Source organism: Ovis canadensis, chromosome 5 (genome assembly GCF_042477335.2).
Source record: "Ovis canadensis isolate MfBH-ARS-UI-01 breed Bighorn chromosome 5, ARS-UI_OviCan_v2, whole genome shotgun sequence".
NCBI lineage: Eukaryota > Metazoa > Chordata > Mammalia > Artiodactyla > Bovidae > Ovis > Ovis canadensis.
Window position 1 is genome coordinate 97,850,989 of NC_091249.1, and position 9,668 is coordinate 97,860,656.

General features: G+C 35.4%; 1 pseudogene; it reads right to left on the reverse strand.

Annotated features, from left to right (window-relative positions):
• Window positions 1-697: 697 nt before the first annotated feature.
• LOC138441938 (U2 spliceosomal RNA) lies at window positions 698-871 on the reverse strand (annotated as a pseudogene).
• Window positions 872-9,668: the final 8,797 nt, after the last annotated feature.

The window sequence follows — 9,668 nt, forward strand, 5'->3', positions numbered from 1 at the left end:
CTTATCTCCCCTACTACCAATGAGTCAAATTTTATCTTTTTATAAGCTGGTGTCATGCCATATCTAACTGCAAATCTGGTTGTTGTACATCTTGGTAAATTCCTTCTAGAACTCCGCACTAAGGAGAAACCTCTTAAATATCGCAAAGATGATCCTCATGATGGCCCGGGCTCTGTAATTTAACTCCCCAGAATCCTGATGCTTCTCCACATATGTATAGTACTGTCTCACATCTCTACTTAGTGTATCTTCAGAATTCATGGAAACCACTGTCCAGAATGTGTTATTTGTGTTCTTCTTACAGACTCCTATAATTGGCTCAGAACTGTAAAGGTCACAATTCACATAGATACTTAATCTTCACAACAGCCCTATGCATTAGATACTATTATTCCATTCATAGATAACTGGGGCACAGAAGAATTTGGCAAAAGTATTACAAGTGGCAAAACTGGGTTGAATGCAGAGAGCCTGGGGTGGCAATCTCTGCACTTGACCACTGCACTACAGAGGATCTTATACACACACTGCTATCATTCCATTAACCCTGCAAGTGTAAGTGTGAAAGCTGCTATGGTGTACAACTTTTTGCTGCCCCATGGACTGTAGCCTGTCAGGCTCCTCTGTCCACAGAATTCTCCAGGCCAGAATACTTGAGTGGGTTGCCATTCCATTCTCTAGGGGATCTTCCCAACCAAGGGATTGAACTCAGGTCTCCCGCACTGCAGGCAGATTCTTTACTATCTGAGCCTCGGATTCAAACTCCTAGTTCTAAGCATCCATTTAATATATTGTCCTCAGATAGAGGATGTATCAGATGTTAAAATGATAAGAACAGATGCTACACTTGATGTTAGGCTGAGAGAATTATTCATTCTTCCTTTTCTGACAGTTTCTTGAAGACAAAGGCCCATCTTACTCAATTTTGTGTAAAAAAGTACCTATCATTATAGTTATTTCCCAACAATGCAATATACAAATATATTGAATTAAACTTAAACAGATGTTAAATATCATCTTTTGTCCAGTTCCTGACACATTACTTAATTTTTTGAAGGGTTAAAGGAAAGGAACAAAGGTAATAAGTAAGCAAGAGGGAAGAAGAAGAGATAGGTACTTATAGAGTATTGCAGAAGAATAATTAAAAGCACAATTCTCCCAACCGAGACACTCCACAAAGGGAGTAGAGAAAGAATACATTTTTATTATTTGACTAGTGATGTCCATCACAGGCAATCTGCTGAAATTGTAAAGACAGAAATCTAATCCACTGATATAGACAACAACTGCAATCCACTGCCAGGGTCCAGCCCCAATGGATCCAGGGAATTCAAAGCGGGGACAGCATTGGTGAGGAGAGACTTATTTATTTAGAGATATAAAGAGAGATTAGGAAAGAATACTGTAGAGGAGAAAACAGGGGAGAAAAGAGGCTGAAATTCCTTGGTTTACATAGAAAGCCAATAAAGTCCCGAGACAGGGAACTTACACCATCTACATAGGCTGCAGGCACCTGCTTGAATAGCGGAGGGTGCCCCACCTTGGGCTCCCTCTCACATGGGTCTTAGAAGCCCAGGCAAATAAGTAGACATAGTGAGCCTCTATTCCTCAGATGGGAATTTAGCCTGAAAAGGGAGAATAAGAAAAGAACAACATGGGGGAGCCAAGTATCGGTGCAAGACCCACAATCTTATTTTCAAAGGTAGCTTATATACCCCAAGTTGTACATAAAGAAATAATGGAATATGCAGAGTTATGCCGGGGCAGCAGTCCTGACCCTTATTGAGACCAGGCTTTATTTTTGCATACCTTCCCATATACAAAAGGTCTCAGGTGATTTACATTATCTTCTGGCCAAGAGGCCTGTTAACATTTTTATGGCTCTTTTCCTAGGTAAACATCTATCAAGCGGAAAACTCATTTTCCCTTGAAGTGTTTTTTCTTTAATCTGCATCACCCTCAAAGTACTAAATAAAATTACATTCCTGTAGAATGTGAGACAGCAAAAGAGACACAGATGTATAGAACGGACTTTTGGACTCTGAGGGAGAGGGAGAGGGTGAGATGATTTGGGAGAATGGCATTTAAACATCTCTATTATCATGTAAGAAACGAAGGGCCAGTCTATGTTCAATACAGGATACAGGATGCTTGGGGCAGGTGCATGGGGATGATCCAGAGAGATGATATGGGGTGGGAGGTGGGAGGGGATTCAGGATTGGGAGCTCGTATACACCTGTGGTGGATTCACGTTAATATACGGCAAAACCAATACAGTATTGTAAAGTAAAATAAAGTAAAAATAAAATTTAAAAAAAAAAGAAAGAAAGTACTTAACTCAAAGATCTAATGTTGCTAATGCCAGGACTACTACCTGTTTTTTCTACATACCAACTATATCTACAAATAAAAGATATGAAAACTTGGCAGCAAGTATTGGCTCAACAATGAAACCCTTAGTCAGTCCTATTCTAATGATTTTGACTCCTTGGAAGGCCCTACATTCTTAGGATGTTTTAAGCTTTTGTGTGTCTCCTGGTTGGGAGGCTGTGAACAATCACATGAGAGGCTGTAAGAGTCTGGATAAACATGTCAGGCAAGCTAGAAAGCCATCAGAGGGGTTTTTGGATTGAAACACTCCTATTATGCCCAGGAGACTTATTATCTAAAAGCTCTAAATTAACTTTTTCCAGAAAAAGATGGTGGGGGGACAGCCCCCTGTTGATGTCAGAGGAGTTGGTGAAAGGCATTATATAGTAAGGCAGACAGATTCTGGTTTTGGGGTAGATGCTTGAGTAGGTCCAGAGAGGTTCCCTCGAGATCTGACTCGCCTTTGCCTGTCCTCATGACCTTTGCTATGGGCAGGATTCCTCGTGCTGGCTCCCGGCAATCCACAACAGACATATTTTTGAGGTAAACAGCAAATAGTTTTCAAGTAAGTCCTGACAGAACCATTCATGACAAGTAGTATATACTAACTTAATCTTTACCTGGTAATTGGGTTATGCTAGCTAATTGGTGTTATCTAGAGAAAAAAAAAAAAAATTCTCATGTCTATGACGGAGTAGTTTAGCAACTTGGAGCAAGTTTCCGCCCACCAAAATTAAGTTCCTATCCTCTCACAGAAACTGGGAGATAGGGGTGTTATCTCCCTTGATGTTACATTTTATAGGGATAGCTTCCAGGTTTCTGAGAAAGACATTCATAGGTCAGAAATCTGAGTAAATGCCAATCTAGTTTTCAAAATTATTTACATTTCAAAGAGAGGAGAAAGTACTTACAACAACTCTAAAATAAGTCCTCAAAAATGAGAGGAGGAAAATCTCTTATTTTCAACAAGGAGAATTAAGCTTCTCATTTTTAATACGTACGTGTCTAAAAGGAATAGTGACTAAAAGAATAGTCAGAGGAAGTTTATTGGGAAAGACCAGATTTGCCACTTCCTAGCCTTTTTCTTGGAGGGTGTATTTAATCTCTGTGGGGCTCTGCTTTTCATCTTTAGAGTGAGTGAGCTGCATTGGATATTATTTAAGGTCATGTTTGGATTTATTGCTCTATTTCAAAATAATGAAAGAACCAAGGATTCAATGAGGATGACAGGTGGTGTTATTTTTCATATCCACACTTGTTTGAACTTTAATTACTCTGATTTCTCTAACACACAGTCAGTGACCTACCTTGAACACTTATAGACCTTTAAATCACAATGAAATTAGAATTACTATGTCCCTATCATACACTTAACAGACATGTTTAAAAAGTATTGCTAACCTGAGTAACTATGTATTGAAAGAAAGGACAACTCTCTTTCACATTACTGAATACTTTAACAATTAGTAATGGACAAAAAAGAAAGATTTTTCTTGTTAATGTTTTCTTTACATTATTTCTAGAGACTAATACTAGAATTGTGGTTTTGCCTGGACACTCTTTGAGTTAAGGGGACTTACAAGTACTATTCCCTTAGTCTATGGATATGCATAAGGTGTTTTGTTTTGTTTTAAACTCGTCTGTTCCTTAAAAACAACAACAAAATTCTACAGGAACAGGAATGCTAAAATCAATATATATATAAAATCTGAGAATTGTTTTCTTACATGGCTTACTTTAAAGAAAATCCTGGTAGTCAATCTAAGTTAAAACATTTAACATTTCTGCTAAATAAATATTTACAGGAAAAAAAGGAAGAAAAGCACTTGCATACAAGATGATTATCTCTGCAGAAAAAAAAATTGATGAATTAATTGCTTGTGCCCCCACCTCCCAGTGCTCGAGAAGATTTTATTCTGAGTTTAATTCTCAAATGTGTACAAACAGACCTAAAGAAATAATCTACATGAAATTGCGTGAGTAGTAAATCTACACAACCCCTTGAAATGAAGTACATTATCATGCATTGTTTGTATGAGTGCTTTGGAGTTATAGACATCATAAGGTGACTTCAGGGCAGAGGATGTAACTGCATCTATTTGGAATGTATTGAGCACCTCAGAAAAAATATTTTTAATATTTGGCCCCACTTTCTTGCTTAAGGAGTGAGAATGATAGTAATGACTGAAAAAAAAAAAAAAAAAGAAAAAAAAAAAAAAAAAGAAAAAGAAATCTTTCCTGCAAAGCAAAATATTGAACCCTTTCCCAAAAGAATGCCCATAGTTTTTTCATTCTGTTTTTGATGGATGGATCATGACAAAAAATTAACTTTGCTTTCCATTTAAAAATCAGGTTTTTCTGCTTTTGCATGAACTATACTGAATAAAGTTATATTATGCCTTATTTGTCTACATGTTACATTCTTATTACATGTATTTCCATTTTTATCTGCTTTTTAAACTCTATGACCTCAATTTTTACCTCCATTCCCTCATTTTACTTAAATCACTTTCCAGGAGACTATAGAATAAGCTTCTGTTTTAGGGACATGATGCCACCAGATAATTTTACAGAGATAATACCTCCAAATACCTCATGTCATTGTCAACTATCATGTTTTGAATGAGGCTTAGTGGCCTATTTATTATACTTGTAAACCCCTTTTCCATTATAAGATAAGAATCATTATTTCATTTTTTGTAGTAAGGCATATGTAAAATATACAATTTATATGTAAAATATACAATTTTTCATTTTTAAGTGTACAATTCAGTGATGTTAATTGCATTTACAATATTGCATAATATATCACCACTCTTTTAAAAATGTTTTCATCAGCCCAAGCAGCAACGTTTTAAATATTAAGCAATAAGTCCCCATTCTCCCCTTTCCCAGCTCTTGGTAACTTCTAATCTACCTTCTAGGTCTATGGATTTTCCTATTCTATATATTTATATAAATGGAATCATATAACATTTCTCCTTTACTGTCTAGAATGTTTCACTTAGCATGTTTTCAAGATTCATCCATGTTGTAACATGTATCAGAACATCTCTTTATAGCTGAAGAATATCCCATTATAAGGGATTTTTGCTTAGCCATTAATCTGGTGGAAACGTGGACTGCTTTCATGTTTTGGCTTCTGTGAATAATGCTGTAATGAACATTAATATATGAATATTTGAGTACTTACATCCAACTGTTTTGGGTACATACCCAAGAATGGACTGTTGGGTCATAGAGTAATCCTATGTTTAGAGGAACTGCCACATTGTTTCCCAGAGTGACTCTACCATTATACATTCCCATCAGTAACTTTCAAGGGCTTCAAAATTTGAATATCCTTTCAGACTATTTTATTGTTTGTGATTTAAATTGTCATAATTCTAGTTATCGAGAAGTGGCACCTAATAGTAGTTCTGATTTGAATTTTCTTAATGAATAATGGGAGAAGACAATGGCGGCTCACTCTAGTCCTCTTGCCTACAAAATCCTATTGATGGAAGAGCCTGGTAGGCTGCCATCTACGGGGTCGCGAAGAGTCGGACATGACTGAGCGACTTCACTTTCATGCATTGGAGAAGGAAATGGCAGCCCACTCCAGTGTTCTTGCTTCGAGAATCCCAGGGACAGGGGAGACTGGTGGGCTGAGGTCTATGGGGTTGCCCAGAGTTGGACACGACTGAAGAGACTTAGCAGCAGCAGCAGCAGCAATGAATAATAATCTTGAAATCTTTTAATTTGCTTATTGGCTATTTGAATATCTTATTTGGACAAATGTCTCTTCAAGTTCTTTGCCAATTTCTAAACTTGTTTATCTTTTTGTTATTGAGTTATATGAATCTTTTACATAGTCTGGATATGAAACTCTTATTAGATACATGGTTTGCAAGTATTTTCTCCCAATCTGTAGGTGGTCTTTCACTCTTTTGATAGTGTCCTTTGATACTATATTAGAGTTTCCAAGAGAAGAGAATCAATATCATATATATGGTATACATAATATCATATTAACTTATACACAAAAAGGCAGTTCAATTTGGTAGTGATTGTGTTGAATCTTAACAATTTTGTTTTCCTACTCATGAACATGGAATGTCTTTTCATTTATTTATATCTTTAAATTCTTTCAGCAATATTTTAAAGGCTTCAGTGTATATAAGTCTCATCTTCTTGGCTTAATTTATTCCCCTTTATTTTATTATTCTATATTTTCTTATAAATATAATTACTTTCTTAATTTCCTTTTTGGATTATTTATTGTTGATATATAGAAACACTTTTTAAAATCATTATTATGGGTTAAAATATTCAGAGGAAATGCAAATAATCTTTAGAAAAGTATATACTCCTTATTTTTGAAAAAAAATTATGAAGAAATTGTGTATTTATCTGTAGCTATAAATCAGAGACTCTTCCTACATTAGTTGGGGAGGTGGGAAAAGATTAAAATTGAGATTTACATTATACTATGAATATGAATGTGAGGTAAAAATAAGCTTAAAGCAATACCAGCAATTTGTGTTGTGGATTAGTTGAAATGTGTGAAAGATGGTTTATTTTCAAAATACCAGGGTTGGAACTATTGAAAGTTCTATGTCCATCTTGCTAAATATTTGATATAGGGACTAGGTAAAAACTTAATATGATCTTGAAATAACATAAAATCTTCATATGGTCATAAACATGAAACATTTTAGTGGATAGATGTTAAAGTACAGACACTAGATTTTCTGAAAAATTGAATGTTGAAAAACAAGCATTATTTGTGTATATGGGAGAGAATGGTGTATGACATTGTTAGCTCTTCCCTTTCTCCTCAAAGGCTTATGAAATAAGCTTTTCTATTTTGAAAGATTAAACTCTGTCCTGCTAATTTTCTCCACAACTAACACAATTCCCTGTGTCTAAGACATATTTAATATTTATATATACCGTATATCCTATGTTTCCCTTCCAGATATACTCTCTGCTCTTTTCCACCACCCTCTCTGTCTCAAAAGGCTTATTTATCTGGTTGATATTAATTATTACATTTGTGTCCTTTGTGCTCTGGATCAACAGGAACTCATGGCAGAATATTAGAGGGTGAAGTCAGCATATTTATTTGACTGTCTGCTTCTTTTCTGGCTCATCAGTAGAGAACTGTTCCTCACTGGAAGGTGACAGACATGTCAAGGCAAAATAAAACAAAAACAGAACTCTCTTTTTCAGCATACAATAACTATCTCCAGGGATTGGCATTTTGTTTTTTGTTTTCACTACATCTTGCCACATATTTTTACACTGGTACTTGTAACATTGTTCTGATTTGAATGTGCACATGACTTATACAGGGTCCTTGGTGGATAATCCAATAATCATATTTATAAGGCTGAATGATTTATAAAAGTTAATATCCTACAAAGATGCAGCATATAAATATTAGCTAAATATAGATTATCTGCCAATGTAACATTTCTAGTTGATTTTCTCTTCTTTGCTTTTAATCTTACATGGTACATAAAACAAAAAGATAGTAGAGAGCTCATGGTATTTCTTTTCCCTTTAGACTTGTAAGGAAGTTATCAAAATATAAAATAAACACATTTTTTTTTTTTACTATTTCCTCCTCACAGTCATTAAATCTTCTAAAAGCAGACAAGGTTAAAGAGCAGAAATTTCTTCACAGGTCACTGCATTTAAATTATAACTTCAACGAGGAACCTACCTTTTTAAAATATTCTCTCAGTTCAGTTCAGTTCAGTTCAGTCGCCCAGTCGTGTCTGACTCTTTGCGACCCCAAAAATCGCAGCATGCCAGGCCTCCCTGTCCATCACCAACTCCCAGAGGTCACTCAAACTCACATCCATCGAGTCAGTGATGCCATCCAGCCATCTCATCCTCTGTCGTCCCCTTCTCCTCCTGCCCACAATCCCTCCCAGCATCAGAGTCTTTTCCAATGAGTCAACTCTTCGCATGAGGTGGCCAAAGTACTGGAGTTTCAGCTTTAGCATCATTCCTTCCGAAGAAATCCCAGGGCTGATCTCCTTAAATGCCCTTCAAATTCTCTTGGACTGTAATCTGTACTGCTGTTTTTATAATTTAAGGGTCCTCAATCTAATCTGTTACAATGTGGCTTTCTATTCTGTGGTAGAGTAAGTATACAGTGTGAAGCTGCTCCCAGTATGCTGCATACTTAAGTGATATGTGGATCATATAACAGCAACATGTTTTTAAAGATTGAAAACACTAGTGAGATAATGATTATTCTTTTGGCTTTCTTCTTACTCTCTTACTTTCCTTCTTTGGCAATGATATTAAGAAACTATTAGCATACACAATTGCTATCATTCACTTGTTTTTTCCCATTCTCCACAGCAATTGAACAGTATCTGTGTCTAGCAGATACCAGAAAAACTCTGATCCTTCCAGAGTTAGTGGTAAGAGGCAGTAGGAGCAATGCTCATTAGTAGCTTTGGTCCAACAGAGAACCATAGTCAGTGCTCGGCATTTCACCTTAACAAGCTTCTTTCAAACATTCCTATCTCAGTCCTAACTCCTCAGATTTCCAAGCTTAGATCTAGTTTATGTCTACTGACATCAGGTAATTATAGATATGAACAACTGTACTTTCCAAAGTGTTCTGATTTGTGCAATAAATTATATGATCAAAATAATTATACAATCATATTTCTTGCATTTTCAGACAAAAGTTATAACTGCCAGATCTAGCAAATTATATATGCCATACAATAGCTGGCAGATATCTGTAATTTAAAAAATCCATTGTTAATCTAAATTCAAAGTTCACAGGGTACAATGTATTTCTTTATTTTACACAGTTCACTTTACCAAAGGGAAACTGAAACACTGAAGGTAACAGAAGTTTACAGACCTTCTACTAGAGTTTAGTGAATAAGACTGCAAAGTTAAAATTTTAAAAAGAAAGAAGGAAATTCAGAATTTCCTTAGAATGTTTAAGTTTTTAAAATATGAAATTAGCACATGTACATGATAAAATATAAACATTTTTAACAAAGGATAAATGCTAAGCTAAATTTATTTTCTCACCACATATTAAATTTCCCCAGAGGGAGACATAATTTAGCTACCCCTTCAGTGCCTTCAAACATCTTTATAAACACTTTGATTTTTCATACATATAAAAAAGTATATACTTTAAATATTGTAAACATAGAGAGAAAGGGAAATAGAAGGGTAAGGAGAAAGAGATCATTGTCATATTGTGGACATTTGCCATCTCTCACGTTATCTGCTTATGTATATAAACTTTATTGTACACAAATTTTATCATC